The sequence below is a fragment of the Musca domestica genome, unplaced genomic scaffold (assembly GCF_030504385.1).
Source record: "Musca domestica strain aabys unplaced genomic scaffold, Musca_domestica.polishedcontigs.V.1.1 16, whole genome shotgun sequence".
In the NCBI taxonomy this organism is placed as follows: Eukaryota; Metazoa; Arthropoda; class Insecta; order Diptera; family Muscidae; genus Musca; species Musca domestica.
The window spans coordinates 10,652,583-10,668,690 of NW_026712219.1; the positions used below are offsets into that span (position 1 = coordinate 10,652,583).

General features: G+C 32.2%; 1 protein-coding gene across 3 annotated transcripts in view; it reads right to left on the minus strand.

Moving 5' to 3' along the window:
- The window catches only part of LOC101895243 (terminal nucleotidyltransferase 5C), a 382,289-nt gene that overhangs the window by 32,083 nt on the left and 334,098 nt on the right, over window positions 1-16,108 (minus strand). Inside the window, exon 1 of one of the 3 annotated variants that reach the window (XM_059120075.1) lies at window positions 13,913-15,821. The exons of the other annotated variants lie outside the window; for them this stretch is intronic. The gene's annotated coding sequence lies outside the window, so the exon portion shown is untranslated. Of the gene's footprint in view, window positions 1-13,912; window positions 15,822-16,108 lie in introns of those variants that run through there. 3 annotated transcript variants of the gene reach the window in all.

Here is a 16,108-nt window from a genome sequence, read left to right on the forward strand (position 1 = left end):
TATGGTTTTTGACCTGCTAAGTATCTTCTTTCGACGACGAAAAAAATCAATACCTCTATAAATAGAAGATTCTAGATTTTCTTATCGGACCACATTTTATTGCATTTCATTGTCATTGGAAATATTTACAATGTAAATTAAAATCGAATGAATAATTTGCAAAAATCACCCAGCCACTAACCGGTCGTTTGGTTAGTGGTTGGGTGATTTTTGCAGCTCACACCAGGAGATGAGAAATTCATTTTAAAAATTTCCTTTTCTTCTTTTTTTTTTTTTTTTTTGTACCTTTTTTTCCACTGAACTTTGTGTGCAAATGAATTAATGAGTGAGCTTAACACTTTTATATGTAGAACAGATAAAACAAATAAATTATTTTGTTATTAACACTTGATTGAAAAGCAAATTTGAAGAAAATGTTGGAAAGAAAAAAAAAATACTGAAATACCCAAGCAAATACTAATGGATTTGTTTATTATTCTAATTTATATTTTTACTTTGCATATTTTTTGAATATTTTTTCTCATTTTTGATCCACCTCCGCACTAGGCAACAAAAGATAATTGAAATTTGTGTGCGAATGAATATGCAATAGCTAAGAGCCAGCCAGCCAATAACAAAATGTGTTTAAATTTTCAAAACAAATGATTTTTAAAGCTTTCAAATGGCCAGAACATTTAATTTTTTTTTCCACTAAATTATTACCTTTTTCAAGTGATTTGTGGCTGATTTTTAAGAAAATGGAAAGGAAAAATATTTTTTTATTAAATTTATGCGATTTATATATTTAATCATAATTAAACAGGGAACTTGTGTTTTCAATTATTTTATTTCAAATTGGTGGTTTCAAATATCTTGGGTTAAAAATGTTTATTATGCCCTACCTCCCCCCTCCGCCACAAATTTGATCAACAATTAACAATAAATGGAATGTTTAATTGTTCAAAGCAGCAATTTAATCACGATTTATGCCACATGTTAAACGGATTTACTTTAATCTTCTATGCTGCCTCAGTCTCTGCCGCCGCAGCAGCAGCTGCTGCTGTTTCAAATCATTGATCAATTCGATTCTGACTGACATTGAAATATTTTTTTTTTACAAATTTGTTTCGTGTTTATATTGACTTTGATAAGTTTTTTTTTTTTTTTCTCTACATTTTGTGCTATTTTCTGATATCGATTCCTTTTTGCCAAGCGGAACAAGTTTAAGAAATGAACAAAAAATAAACATCACCTAATGATTATAATTGTCTAATGTTCATAGAAAATTAAATTTAATTTTTATCGTTTAGAAAATTAGCCAGCCAAGAGAAATTCTCAAAAGCGGAATGAAATTAAGCTGCAATTATCATAAGGTAGATGGATTTTGATATATATGGAAGTGGTGTTAACAATTGACTTGAATTGAAAAATTTTATTTTGTATCCGAAATCCCAATTTTTGCAGATTTTCGATGAGATTCGATATCTCCAAAAAAAAATAAAAAAATAAATAAATAAAATAATAATATCAGTCGGTTTGCCTATAGATGTACACCCTCAGCCAAAGTTCGAATATTCAAATATATTTTCAATTCTGTTATAATTATTCAAATTGTTGAGCCTCTATGGAGTAGGCATCGAAGGAATGAACCAATATTGTCCATTTCGTATCGGACCTTAATAAATATGATATAAATATTGCGGCGTGCCAGGTTTGGACTATTTCCTTCACTTTATATGAGATATGTGATATTTTTTTAGAAAATGTATGCACAGCATATCTTGTGTTAGTAGAAATAATGGGGTGGGTGAAATTTGAGGAGGACCGGACGCTTATTTTGGGTTTTATGATCGATTTAGTTATTCAAAACTTTGATCCTTTGTGGAGGAGTACTAGAAGAAATGATCCGATATCTACCATCTTTGTAACAGATTTTGCGTTGATGGAAATATTAAGATATACCAAGTCTGAATGGAATCGCATGTTAATTTCGCGTTTTATGAACTTCATTGAAATTTAAAATGTTGACCCTTTTGGGGGGAGATACAAGAAGGAGTGGGGCGCTATATTTTATCTTCACAGCATATCTTGCGTTAGAAGAAATAAGGGGATGTGTGAAATGTGAAGAGAATCGGATTCTTATTTCGGATTTTATGATCGTTTTGGTTATTCAAAACTGTGACCCTTTGTGGGGGAGGTACCAGAAGGATTGGCCCGATCTCTACCATATTTATCATAGATCTTGTGTTGATGGAAATATCGAGAAGTGCCAAGTCTGAATGGAAACGAATGTTAATTTGGCGTTTTATGAGTTCCGTGAATATTCAAAATTTTGACTCTTTTAGGGGGAGATACTAGAACGAGTGGACCGATATATTCCATCTTCACAGCATATCTTGTGTTAGAAGAAATAATGGGATGTGCAAAATATGAAGAGAACCGGGTGCTTATTTCGGATCTTATTCAAAACTTTTATCCTTTTTGGGGGAGGTACCAGATAGAATGGTTCGATATCTACTATCTTTATAACAGATCTTGTGTCTTCATGGATATTCAAAATTTTGACCTCCCTTCGAGAGTAATCTCGCGCACCAGCCAGACAGACAAACAGACGGACGGACGGACATCGCTAGGTCGACTCCAAATGTTCTGAAACGCATTTGGCCCAAAGAGACCTAGGGTCCAAACCGTTTTTCCATGAGGAACGTTTCAGCAGTATCAAATGTCATATACCCCTTTTAGCAATATGGCTGAGGGTATCAAAAAGTGACAGGCTTATTTCCTGAATAACCCATTACAAGATTCTAATAAGAAATTTGAAATAGTCCGGTGAATAATGCCGCAAAAACATCAAAATATCGAATATAGGGAGGAACCGATATATGGAGGCTATACGAAGACCTGAACCTACATTAACAATAGAATGAAGAACCCATTTAGAACTTCAATTCCGGGGAATAATATCGCCAAAATCATCAAAATACCGAATATAGGGTAGTATCGATATTTAGGGGGCTATACGAAGACTGTAGACTGTAGTGGTACCCATTAGGAACTTCAAATACGACATTTCAAACAATTCCGGTAAATAATATAGGGAGGTACAGTTATATGGGGTCTATACCTAAACGTGGCACACATTTGAGTAAAATTTTATCAACCTACTTCCACAGACCTGATTTCCACAGACGGACAGATAGACTGACTGACGGTCATCGTTAAATCATCATAGCATTTTATGTTGATCAAGAATATATCTCTAAAATGTATATTTTGAGGGGTAACAAATACCTTCCATACTATGGTGTAGATTCTTCAAAGTATTACCAAAAATTTTAAATAGTTATTTCATCACTATTCCTTGTCGCTACTCATTTGTCATTAATTTTTATTATTATTATTATTAAATGAAAATAAAAATATCATAATACCAACAATTTCGCTGGTATGTTTTTTTAATACTTCTTCACTTCGTTTTTTATTTCCATGAAATTTGCATAACAATACCTTGCCATTTTTTTCTTTTCAACATTAAAAAAATAAACGTTAATTGTATTTTTTATGCCGCATACAGTTTTGGAAATATTTTTCTAAATACCGAAAAAAAAACTTTTAAATAAAAAAATCGTTTGACAAAAAAATGTTAATGACATTTATTTTTATTGCAGCCAAAAATCAACGAAAAAAAAAACTTCTTAAACTTGTTAAAACTTTTGTCACGCTTTTTTGCGGTGGAAGTGGTTGCTGGCTGGCGTTGGTATTTTATAATCAAAATTCCATCATTTGATTTTGCAAAAAAAAGGAATCAGAGAATCTCTATCCGTTTAGAAAACAACAACTAAACATATGTTAGTAAGTTTTTTGCTTGGCTGTCCCACTCTCTTTCTCTGCTCTGTTTATGCCCCAACACACATTTTTATGCTGCTTGACTGGCCAATGCTAAACATAATAATAACAAAAACAACAACTACCACAACAAGAAAGCGAATGAACAAGTTGTTGCTTTTGGATCTGTTAAAAAAGGCCAACAAACGCTTTCATTTTCCATTCTACAACAACAACAACAACAATAATGAGAAATATCTGCAAGAAGCGGAAAACAACGAAGAAAAGTGAAAATTGTGTTTCTTTTTTCTTTTTGTATCGATAAGCAGCTACATTTTCAAGATAGCAGAGAGTCGAGTCGAAAGAGAGACAGAGAGTAGAATACGACTGTGAGAGCAACATGTTGCCCATAAAAGTGAGACCCCCTCATTTGCTTGGTATGTTGTGAGCAGGAGGAGAAGCCTCAAGGCATTCCACATTATTCATAGACGCATAACGTTGTTGTTGTTGTTCTGAATGTATCCAAATGATGGAGTGCATGTGTAGAAAATATTTCAGTGGGTTGGATGAATGCAGCAAACATAATTACAGTGGCCCACAAAAAAATTATACGAATAAAATAGGAATTGAAAAAAGTTTAGAAATTTAAAACAAAAAAAAAAAAAAAAAAAAAAATACTATTAAAAGATTCAAACCCGATGAGGACCTAGAAGAGATGTATTGAATCTATAAAAGTTATTTCGATAGTTTTCTAAGGGGGATTTTTAGCTATTATCACTATCACTGTCAAACACCTTCAGTGTGGTCTATAATCTAATCATGAATCGTCTTACAAACGAGCAAAGCTTGTAGATTATTGAGTTTTATTATCCAAATGCGTGCTCTGTTAAAATAGTTCGTAGCCCTCTGCCTGTATTCAACGACATTTTTTTTTTTTTTTGCTCAAAGGGTACATTAATGAGCAGTATTGTCGATGGAGTCAATATCACCCAGAAGCATTGCAAAAGCTACAAATAAATCCAGACACAGTTACATTTTGGTGCGGTTTATGGGCTGGCGGGATCATTGAACATTATTTTTTCTAAAATGGAGAATCATAACGTAATTATGAATGGCCTGGCGCTACCTTAAGATGATATCCAATTTTCAAAAACTTGACTTGCATTTTTAAGATATTTTCTATAGCTGTTAAAAAATCACTCTATAGTATAAGATGACTGTGAAAGGCCTTCTATTTATGGAAGGTATGTTGAAGGTTTTTATATATCTATAGAAGGCCGGTAGATGGTCTGCTGTCTGTAGAATGTAGATGGTTTTCAATCTATAGATGACTTGTATGGATTTTTATTTAGAAAGAGCTTATATGTGACCTTCTGTCTACGGAAGACCAGTAGGTGGACTCCTGTCTATGGAAGACCATATAAATATTCTTTGCTATCGACGGAAGGCTAGTAGACGGTCTTCTGTCTGTGAAAGCCCAGTAGATAATCTTCTGTCTGCGGAAGACCTGTAGATGCTTTTCTATTTACGAAAAGCTGTAGGTGGACTTCTGTCTATGAAAGACATATTAATGGTTTTTTCTATCATTAGAAAGCACGTAGGAGGTCACCTATCTATAGAAGACCTGAAGCTTGTCTACCGGCTTTAGAACGCCACCTGTCGAGAGATGGTCTTCTATATTTGAAATACTTAAAGATTGTCTTCTGACTAAGGAAAACCTGGACTAGTAGGTGGACTTCTGTCTATGGAAGACATGTATATGCTTTATTATCTACGGAAGACCAGCAGATAGTCATCGTTCTTCGGAAGACCAGTAGATGGTCTTTCAACATTCGAAGACCCATATAAAAACTTCTATTTATAGAAGGTCTACTAACTCTGGTATATTATATTATACTAGCTGAACCCGGTGCGCTTCGCTACCCCTTTTGATTTTATATGCATTCAAAATTTTATTTACAATACAATATATGTTGGATAAAGAAAAAACAAATTTAAAAATTAAAAAAAAAAATATTGCACTAATTTAATGCGTTAATAAACAAAATCATTACAAAAGCAGTAACATGACATGCATACACGAAGGGTTTGTCCTTTGGATTTATTTATTTCATAGCAAATACCAAGCCTGCAGGAAACTGCAATTTTTTTTAAGTAGAGTGGCATTTCTATTGCAATTAGTGAATTCGAGATAGCAACATACTTCGCCGTAATAAGCGTATTTCAAATAAATTGTTGTGTTCTTTTTTAGTGTTAGCCTAAGGCGTTGTGGGTCAATGGTTCTTATTAAAATCATATCCCAATCTGATCCGATTTAAATATAATTTTAAAAAAATTACTTTTACACCAAACTCCGCCACACCTTTCATATTTCATTGAAATTGGTGCGTCAAATATGTGAAATCGGCCGAGAATATATATGGGAGCTATATCCAAATCTTAACTAATTTCGACATCATCACATTTATTATTATAACCAAATTCCGCCACACATTCTGAATTTCATTGGAATCGGTCATATATATCGTGTTTGGTGCATAATATGTATGAAATCGGCCGAAATATATATGTTAGCTATATCCAAACCTCAACTGATTTCAATATAATTTGGCAATTTTTGCTGGTGCCAGATTTTGTCTTTCTCGCTTTGGGTGCATCAAATATGTGAAATCGGCTGAGTATATATATGGGAGCTATAATCACATCTGAGCGTATTTGAATATAATTTTCAAATTTATTTTTGTACCAAATTTAGCCACTCATGCCGAATTTCGTTGTAATCGGAAATACGTATCGTGTTTTGTGCATCAAATATGTGAAATCGGCGGAGAATATATATTTTGGAGCTATATCCAAATCTGAACCGATTTTAATATAATTTGACTAATTTATTTTCTAATCAAAATCCCGTTACATATTCCAAATTTCTTTGGAATCGAACATACATATCGTGTATGGTGCATAAAATACATGAAATCGGTCGAAAATATATATGAGAGCTTTATCCAAATCTGAACCGATTTTAATATAATTTGACAAATGTATATTTGTTTTAATTTCCGCTACACGTTTCAAATTTCATTGAAATTGGTTATACATAGCGTGTTTGGTGCATCAAATGCTTGAAATCGGCCGAAAATATATATGGGAGCTATATCCAAATCTGAACCGATTTCAATATAATTTGACAAATTTATTTTCGGATTAAATCCCGTCACACATTCCAAATTTCATTGGAATCGAACATTCATATTGTGTTTGAGGCATCAAATGAACGAAATCGGTCGAAAATATATATGGGAGCTATATCCAAATCTGAACCGATTACAATATAATTTGACAAACTTATTTTTGTTCCTAATTCCGTTACGTATTCCAAATTTGGAGACTGTATCTTCAACCAATCAATAGATATGTGCATATAAAATCTAAATTTTTGGGAGGTACCTCCGATTCTAATGCTATATCTCCAGTTCCAAGTGGAAATTCAAAAATGTATATAGCCTATGTTACTTTCAGGCGATGTTGCAGTATATATGGAAATTTTCAGGAAAATCTATTCAGCGGTTTTCGAGTCCATAAATTACAAACAAACAAACAAACAAACAAACATACAAACATTTTCCTCTTTTATAGATATAGATCTACAGGAGACCTGTGGAGGGTAGTCTCTCTACAAAAGACCTTTAGATGGTCTTCTATATTTGAAGTGCAAAAAATGGTCTTCCGTCTACGAAATACCATCTTTTTGTCCATAAGAGACCTGTAGATGGTCTTCTGTCTATAGAGGATCTGTTGAAAGTCTTTCACCATTCGAAGAAAGTCTTCTATTTAGAGAAGACCAGCAGATGCTCTGTTTAGAATGCATAATGCTAAATTTAAAATACCTAATGGTGGTCTTCTAACTACGACGGTCCTTTAGAAAGTCTTTTTTCTATAGAAACCCTGAAATACCTAGAGATGACCTCCCTTCTACAGAAATCCTGCAGTTGGTCTTCTGTCTTCGGAAGACGAGTATGGGGTCTTCCAACAACAGCAGCCCTTAAGATGGTGTAGAAGAATCATCTTCAATAGTTTAAACACCTAGAGATGGTCATCCGCCCATTGAAATCCTGAAGAGACTCATTTCTCATTTCTAAAATAACTAATTTTATCCTATTATGTTATGAGTTACAGCGGCACATAGTGAACATGTCTGACTACAAAATTGAAGCCAAAACTCCAAAACAGAAAGTTCGCACCAGCAAACAATAAGAACAAAAGATTTTGCCATCGTACATACATGTCGTTGTGCTCAGAAGCTGTTAATTTCAACTCCTTCACCAAGATGCGAACAAATAGAACAACATTGCTCTAAAAATGGAACGACTGTTTCCATTCTTTATTGGCTCCTTGGAGCAGTTCGGTAAGTACTTACTCCCTAGGACATATCCATGTTAAAATAAGAGGTTGGTCTACTGTCGTATAAGAAATTAATGGTGCACAAATGTACTTAAAAACCCATTAATTGGTAATGAAATTTTTTGCTGGGCTATAGAAGGTCTTAAACTCTTTAGTAAGCTTGGAGAAAAATTTCGTTTCAATCTATTTTTTATCTTTTTTATTTTTTCATTAATTTATTTTATTATTTTATTCATTTATTTATTATTATTATTTTTTTTATTATCTTTTTTTTTTTTTTTTTTTGAAAAACAAAATATTCCTCTTTTCCTTTAAATTTCCCCACATTGGAGCCACTGTTTGCTTGAACATTTTTAAGCAGTCACTATTGTTGTTGTTATAATTTTCCCATTTGTTTGAAAGAAACATTTGTCTTATCAAACATATATGTATGAAGAAAAGAGTTTGATTTGATAGCAACTCTCATATAACTTTTATTTTCCTCTCTCTCTCTCTCTCTCTCTCTCTCTCTCTCTCTCTCTCTCTCTCTCTCTTTTATCGTGATGTGGATGATGATGATGACTCAGTAATGTCAGGCAACTGTTAATAGAAATTTAACAAAATAATTATAGATTATATTGAGGTAAATTTTGCAATTAATTACAGCGGTTGATGTGCATGCAAATTATAGCTACACTATTGTCACAAACAAATCACTCACACACACACGCGATTTATATAATGAGCACAAAATAAAATGAAAATAACAATTCAAATTAAATGCTAACCTTCTTCAGTTAATTTCATTGATTTGAAAGACACCTTGGCTTTGGTGTGTCAGGTGTAGAGCTGACATATGGTGTGAAAAAAGGAAGAAAAAAAAACATCCAATAGGAAATCCTATTTTTCTCATTTATATCACTTTTCTTCTTATCTTCCGTATTTCCGTTGTTCCGAAAACAAATATCCCCAATATATCGTAGTTTTTTTTTTTGTTTTGCATATATCGGAGGTAAAAAATAGATCATATCAGTTGTGTGTGTGTGTATGTGTTACAATAACAAAAAATAAATATGTTTGCACGATGTTGGCAACAAGTAGATACTCATCGATAATATAATCGATTGCATGCGACAGACAAGTCATCAATCAGTTTTGTTGAGTTTTCGCCAAGAAGGCGTAACTTTTCATTTGTTAGTGCAGATCAAATGAACAACACAACAACAGAAATATGGTGACACAAACGCAAAGACAGCCAGATTATATGAAAATAACTTAATGCTATTTTTTTTTAGCAAGACATCAGGTATTTCCGATTAAAATATTTCAAAATATTTCAAAACTGAATGTGTAGTTAGGGGGAATTACTTCAGTAATTTTTACATACATAAATCTTAGAGAACGACGCAAATTAAAAAAAAATTAAAAACAAATCCTTTCCCTTGAACGCCAGAATATTCTTTACATCTACAAAAATGTCTTATATCGGTGCAAAATAATTTTTTTAAAGTTCCATATTTTATAATGTGAGCAAAATAATAAAAAAAATTGCAAAAAAATAGTTTTTTATTTAGTTTTCGGTGCAAAATTATTTTTTTGAAGTTCCACATTTTTAATTTGCGCAAAACAAAATAAATAATAAAAAATTTTAGAAAAAATTATTTTATTTATTACCGTTTGTCAGTTAGTTCTGGATCAAAAGTGAGTCCAAAAATTGTATGTATCGAGAAGCTAGTTACTTAATATAGCCTACGATTTTAGTTATTTTGAACATTTTGGACCTATTTTTGGAATCAATTCCGATGTTATTTTTATACCCTTCACCATACTATGGAAGATATGTTAGCTTTGTCATTCCGCTTGTGTTTCCTCGAAATATTTATAATAGACCCTACAAAGTGTATATATTCTGGATCAGCGTAAAATTCTAAGACAATTTAGAGATGTTCGCCGGTCTGTCTGTTGTAATCAAGCTATCTTTCGAACGATTTGATATAGAAGGTTAAAATTTTGCACACATGTGTCGGTAAAAAGGGTTATGTTTTGCCATCCTGTTCGGAAAATCTCACTTTTTTTCGGGAAAATTTAAAAAAAAAATATGGCAGAAAAGATTTTCGCTGACATAGATTGGAAATTTTAATCCATTAAAAACCCAACAGAAACAATAAAAAAGTTTTGGTCTGAAAATCCCATTTGACTCAGTTGGCCTATCTTCCTAATTTTTGTTGGCTACCACTACCCACAAAATGAAACATAAGAATATATCACTGTCAATACATAATTTCGTATTTTCTAAAAAATTTAAAAATTTCGTATTGTAAGCGGTATAAAAAGTAGTGTAATAAGTATAATGGCTAAAATAAATTCTTTTAGCTAGTGAATTTGTAAGGAATCACCAATTAATCTCTATCCTACTGCTAATAGAGAAGAAGGTAGTTTCTATACATTACCTCGTAAGGTGTTATTTGGCCCAAGTGACTTTCAATTCGGATGTATTCTTTTCTCTTGAAACACAAATTTTTTTTAAAAATAAATCAATAATTAAAATTTTCAGCATAGTTTTTTTTTTTAATTTTTTCTTCTATTTGTCTATAGGAAAAAATACACCATCATTTATGCTTTTATAAACTTTTTATATAACCAACAAAAAACACGGAAAATAGGAAAAAAATGCTTTGCTTTTTAACCGTCAAAACATTGCCTAATTTCATTTTATTTCTTTATTTTCAAGAAATTTCCCAAAACTTTTATAAAAAAACAATGTCGAAATGAAAACTTTTAAAAAGGAAAAAAAATCCTCTAAAGGTTTCATAAAGAATCCAAACGAAGTACTCAAATTAAAACTATTAAAATTACAACATTTCTAACTCCATATGAGTTGTGAAAACGCAATTTATTTTTGTTTTTGTTTTTTTTTTTTTAATTACAGCCAGTACCAACGTTGTCTAGCAGACCAAATATAAATTCATCATTTGCCTGGTTAATCAAAGAACCAGAATTAATATTCTTTTTTTTCTTAAAAAAATATTTATGAGAAGAACTTCAACTGAGAGCCATTTAAAAATATCGCCTTTCTCAAAGTCAATGCCATTTGATAAACTTTGGATAGGTTAGGGTGTTTCCTTCCATTTCGATTGATTGATTGATTGGTTGTCGAAGGACGACCGTCGATAATGTTTTTTTCTTATTTATAGACGAAATTTTAAATATAATTAAATATCTCATATGTATCTACTTCACAGTACATTACAAATTTCCAAATTTAGAGAAAAAGAAAATATATCAAGCATTGGGCTAGGTCAGTGTTTTTTTTTTTTTTTTTTTTTTTTTTTTTTTTTGAAAAATGATACCATTTTCGCGTTTTCGTAGTAGTACTTCATTTGAAGTCATTATTACCCATACGATTCCATGCAATGCAGGTTAAAGAAATTCAAAGAGTACACCTCTGAAGCACCTATAACTTCAAAAACGCTAACTTTCTTGCAATTATTAAAAACGTCAAATAATCGCCAATAGCTGAATGAATAAGAATAATTTTCACATCCAAACTTGGAAATTTTTCTAATTTACAAAAAATAAAAAAAAAATTTAATTCATTGAAAACATAAAAAACTGTGTATATGTTAATTGCAGCTCATAATTGGAAATAATTTTCTAAAAAAACAAGCTTCTGAAAGTCGAAAGCAAGTGAATGCAAGAGAAAATCAATTTTTATTTTAATAAAACAAATATTAATAAGTATCAGTCGGTTTTGCCGACAGATGTACACCCTCAGCCAATGTTCGATTATTTATATATGGGTCAATATTTCCCATTTCGTATCGCACCTAAATTAATTTAAACATAAATATTGTGACATGCAAGGGTTGGATTATTTTGGTGACTTCCTTTACTTTATATGAGATATGTGATAATTTTTAGAAAATGTTAAAATGTGCCTGAGGGTCCAGATATAATCGACTAAATTATTCCATTTTCTTAACTCATTTAATACAGACAAAAATATCGGTATGGACAAAATTACAAGAAAATCTAACATTTATATCCAATTTTATGCGAAATCTTTTTTTTACGAAATCTCAGGTTTCTGATTGAGAGAAATATTAAGATATGGCATGTTGTAAAGAATCGCTGACTGACATGGCCCAGACCTTGGGTTAGTAAAAATATTGTGATATGTGTAATTTGAAGATAGTCGGACTCTTACATCATTGAAAATGTTGACCCTTTGTGTGGAAGGTACTTGATGGGATGGCCCAATATTGTCCATTTTCGCACCTGACCTTCCACTGATGCAAACATTAGAATTAACAAAGTTAAGGCAAAATCGGATTATCCTTTCTCTTCCTGTGCAAATGACAAGTTACAGTCCATTTTAATAAATTCAATCTCAATTCAGAGGGTACTGTTGTTCTGAATACTGGCTTCACAATTTTTTGGTATTTTTTTTTAATACGAAGCTTCATTAAAATAAGTCAGATCGTTTATTTGAATAGAAACATTTTTCTATTCATTTTTATTTTTCTTTTGCCACTAGGTATATAATTGTCAACAGGTACATCAATATTTCTTTTGACACGCCCTGTAGTGACAACAGAAGTGCAACACTTATTTTTTATTTTTAATTTTTTTTTTGTTGTCTAATATTTTATATAAATTTTATAATTTTTTATTTTCATTTTTTTTAAGAAAGGCTATTTGTTTTTCATACTCAGAAATCTATATTTTTTCTATTTCAATACGAAAATTCCAAACATATGGCTCAAATTCTTACTGACAATATTTACATATTTCGGAAAAAAAAATCAACGCAATAAACAATAATAAACAATATATTTTACAATTTGAATTCTGAAATAAATGATCACTTTTAATAAAGGATCTGAACAAAAAAAAAAAAATAAAAGAAATTTTGAATTTTAATTATGGTTCCATACCATCAATTATAGAAAACTATTTTTTTGGTATGGAATTTGTCTCTTCGAATTTTTTTTTGTTAGTTTTCATATTCACGTTTGTAATAATTACAGAATTTTGGTAGAAATTGAGCCGAATTGTGAATATATAACATGAAATCTTCTTGTTGCATTAGCATATGTCACCTTAGATAGCAGGTGCCTCCTCTAACTAATTACCATTTTGACTGGTTATTCCCTTCCCTTGTCTAAGCCATTCAACGATTCGGATTCTCGTTGGACATTTTTCCTCACTCTCTATTTGTACATCAAAAAGAAGGATGGCATGTACCGCAACAGGATGTTGTGTTTCTTTACGTCTCATCCGACTTTAAATTTGTATCTAATATTTTCAAAATGAATTTTCCAACTTATTGGGTGTTCCGCTACGTCGAATAATTTTTTTCTTAAATTTTCATGTTTTTCAAAGCATTTTTCTCCACTTTTCCCGTTGAGTTGAAAATTCCAACCATATGGCTGGAGTTCACACATTTGCTATACCTACACATTTCCGCAAGATAGGCGACACAAATAAAATCATAGGAGCAATTTTAAATTCTCTTTTCCTTTTTTTGCAAAAAAAAAAAAACACAAATTTCTATTTGTTTAAAACAAATTCCTTTTTGCTACTAATAGACAACAAATAGATTGGTATGCGTCGTTTCCGTTATAAATCATAATTAAGAATAAAAATGAAACAAACCATCCATTCATTCATGTGAGTATGTATGTATGTATCTATTTGCTTTTTCGCATTACTCTACAACACATACCGTTATTTTTGTTGTGGAATCCGTATTTTAAAACATTTGCTGCAACGTTGACGTTTTGTTGGTGTTACTCTTTGTGGTTGTTGTTGTTGTTGCTGGCGTTCTTGTGCTGCACACTTACAGGTTGCTGTTGCAATCAGTTGCGTTTCGGTCGTTTTTTTTTTTCTTGTCACCCTCGAAATGACGATGATGCCGATGGCCCCCTTGGGTTTTTGTTGTACAACAAACGTGGATATTAAATATTGTCCACCACAGACAAACACACACACACACAGAGATACACACGGTCGGTCTCTCCCTTCAGTGATGGTGGGGATGGGTGATGGTAGCGCAACAACAAGTAGGCGAAAATCGAAACGAATTTATTACGTTTTTCACTTTTTTCTTGTTGCTGTTGTTGTTGTGGTTTGCTATGCTGGCTGTTGCGGTCGTGTGATGTTGTTGTTGTTGCTTTTGTTGGGTGATGATCACCCAAAAAAGAAATGAAAAGAATTTCGCGAAACTACCTCTCACGTACACAATTAAAGGCAAAAACACCAATACACACGCAAAGTCACTCACACGTACGTACGCACACACTCACTCGCTGACAGACAATAATGCTGCTGTTGCTGCTTCTTTAGACCCCCAAACACTCTGGCATAGAAATTTGAACGAGCAAAAAAACTATGGTTTCAAATCGAGGGGGAGGCAGCGGGCAATGGTGGAGAATTGACGACGACGACAACGATATGGCAAAGGTGCTGGTGGCTCTTGTTTCTTGGTTGGGTGGTGGCAAACAGGGGCGTGGTAGGTGGGAAATACTTGGATTTTCCACGTTGGGCCTATGGACTCTTCTGGGATCCAGGTGGCAATATGCTACTAATGGGGTTGGATGGCCAACGCAATACAATTTCCTTGATTTTTCCCTGGGAGGAACAGGAACAGTAGCAGGGAGGTTTGGCTTTTTCGAGAAAATAAAAGGGTTGACTTTCTTCTTGTGTAAGGTCTTCCTTTTTATTTCATTAACACTTTGTTTTTGCTTTGAAGGGTTCTTCTTGTTTTGCGTTTTGATTTTTTATTTTCAAAAAAAAAAAAAAATTTTTTGTTTTGAGAAATTTATTTTATTTTCGAAAAATTTATTTTTCTTTGGAAAAAAATCGATTTTTCGTTGAAAACAAATTTATTTTGAGATTAACTTCTTTTTTCCTTTTGAGATTTCTGTAGATATTTTTGCTTTGCTTGACACTTGGGTGTTTCGTTGAATGGCAAATAAAATTTTTCCTTTTTCGCTTTGCACTGAACCTTAAAACGAAGGAAATACTATTTTATTGTGAAAATATTTTCTTGGATATGAATTTTATTTTTCAATATTTTTTTTCAATTGGAAATAATGATTTGTATTATTTTTACTGCACAAAGTGTGAGAGGTATGTGGACACAATACTTTTTGTTTAAATTATGTATTTACTTTAATCACATTTATTTGTGTTAAATTTTTTAATCTTTATTTGATTTGTTTATTTTCCTGAATTATTAATTCTCTTGAATTCCAAATTGAAAATTGTCAGAAGACAATATTGAATTCTTTATTTAATTTCTTGATTTTTTTGCTATATAGCATATATATTTAAAGTGACAATGGATGTGAGTCGTTAGTAAATAGTAAACCGTCACGTTGTAAGTATTAAATCGTACTGAATTTCATTTGTTGAGCATTTTGACATTTGAGTATAAAAGGCCAGCCAACACTCTGTCGCTGCCAGCGAGCCAGCAAGTAAAAGGCAAAAATGTTTAAAGAGGGGAGCGAGTACACACTCACACACCACACCATATAGATGGTTGTGACGGCAACGATGGCATTTGGTGCTCAGCACTCATGGCAAACCCCACAGAAAAACACTCAATGACAAGAGTTCCCCCCAACCACCCCAAACAATACTCAAGAGACTCCGCTTTCAAACAACCAACAAGAGCAAGTGGTTGAATGCACACGAAAAAAAGCTTTTTTCTTCAACTCAAAACAGCCAACATTTACCCCATTAAAATTGAGTAGAATTAGGCATTCATTTTACTCTCTCTCCCCACTCAGATTTCTTGGCTCTCTTGATACAATCTCTTTTATATATATATTTTTTTAATTTTATTTTCCACACAGTTGTGGACTATGTGTGCATCCCCAATTGATTGTGTTTGTTTGGTTGGGTGTTAATGTATATT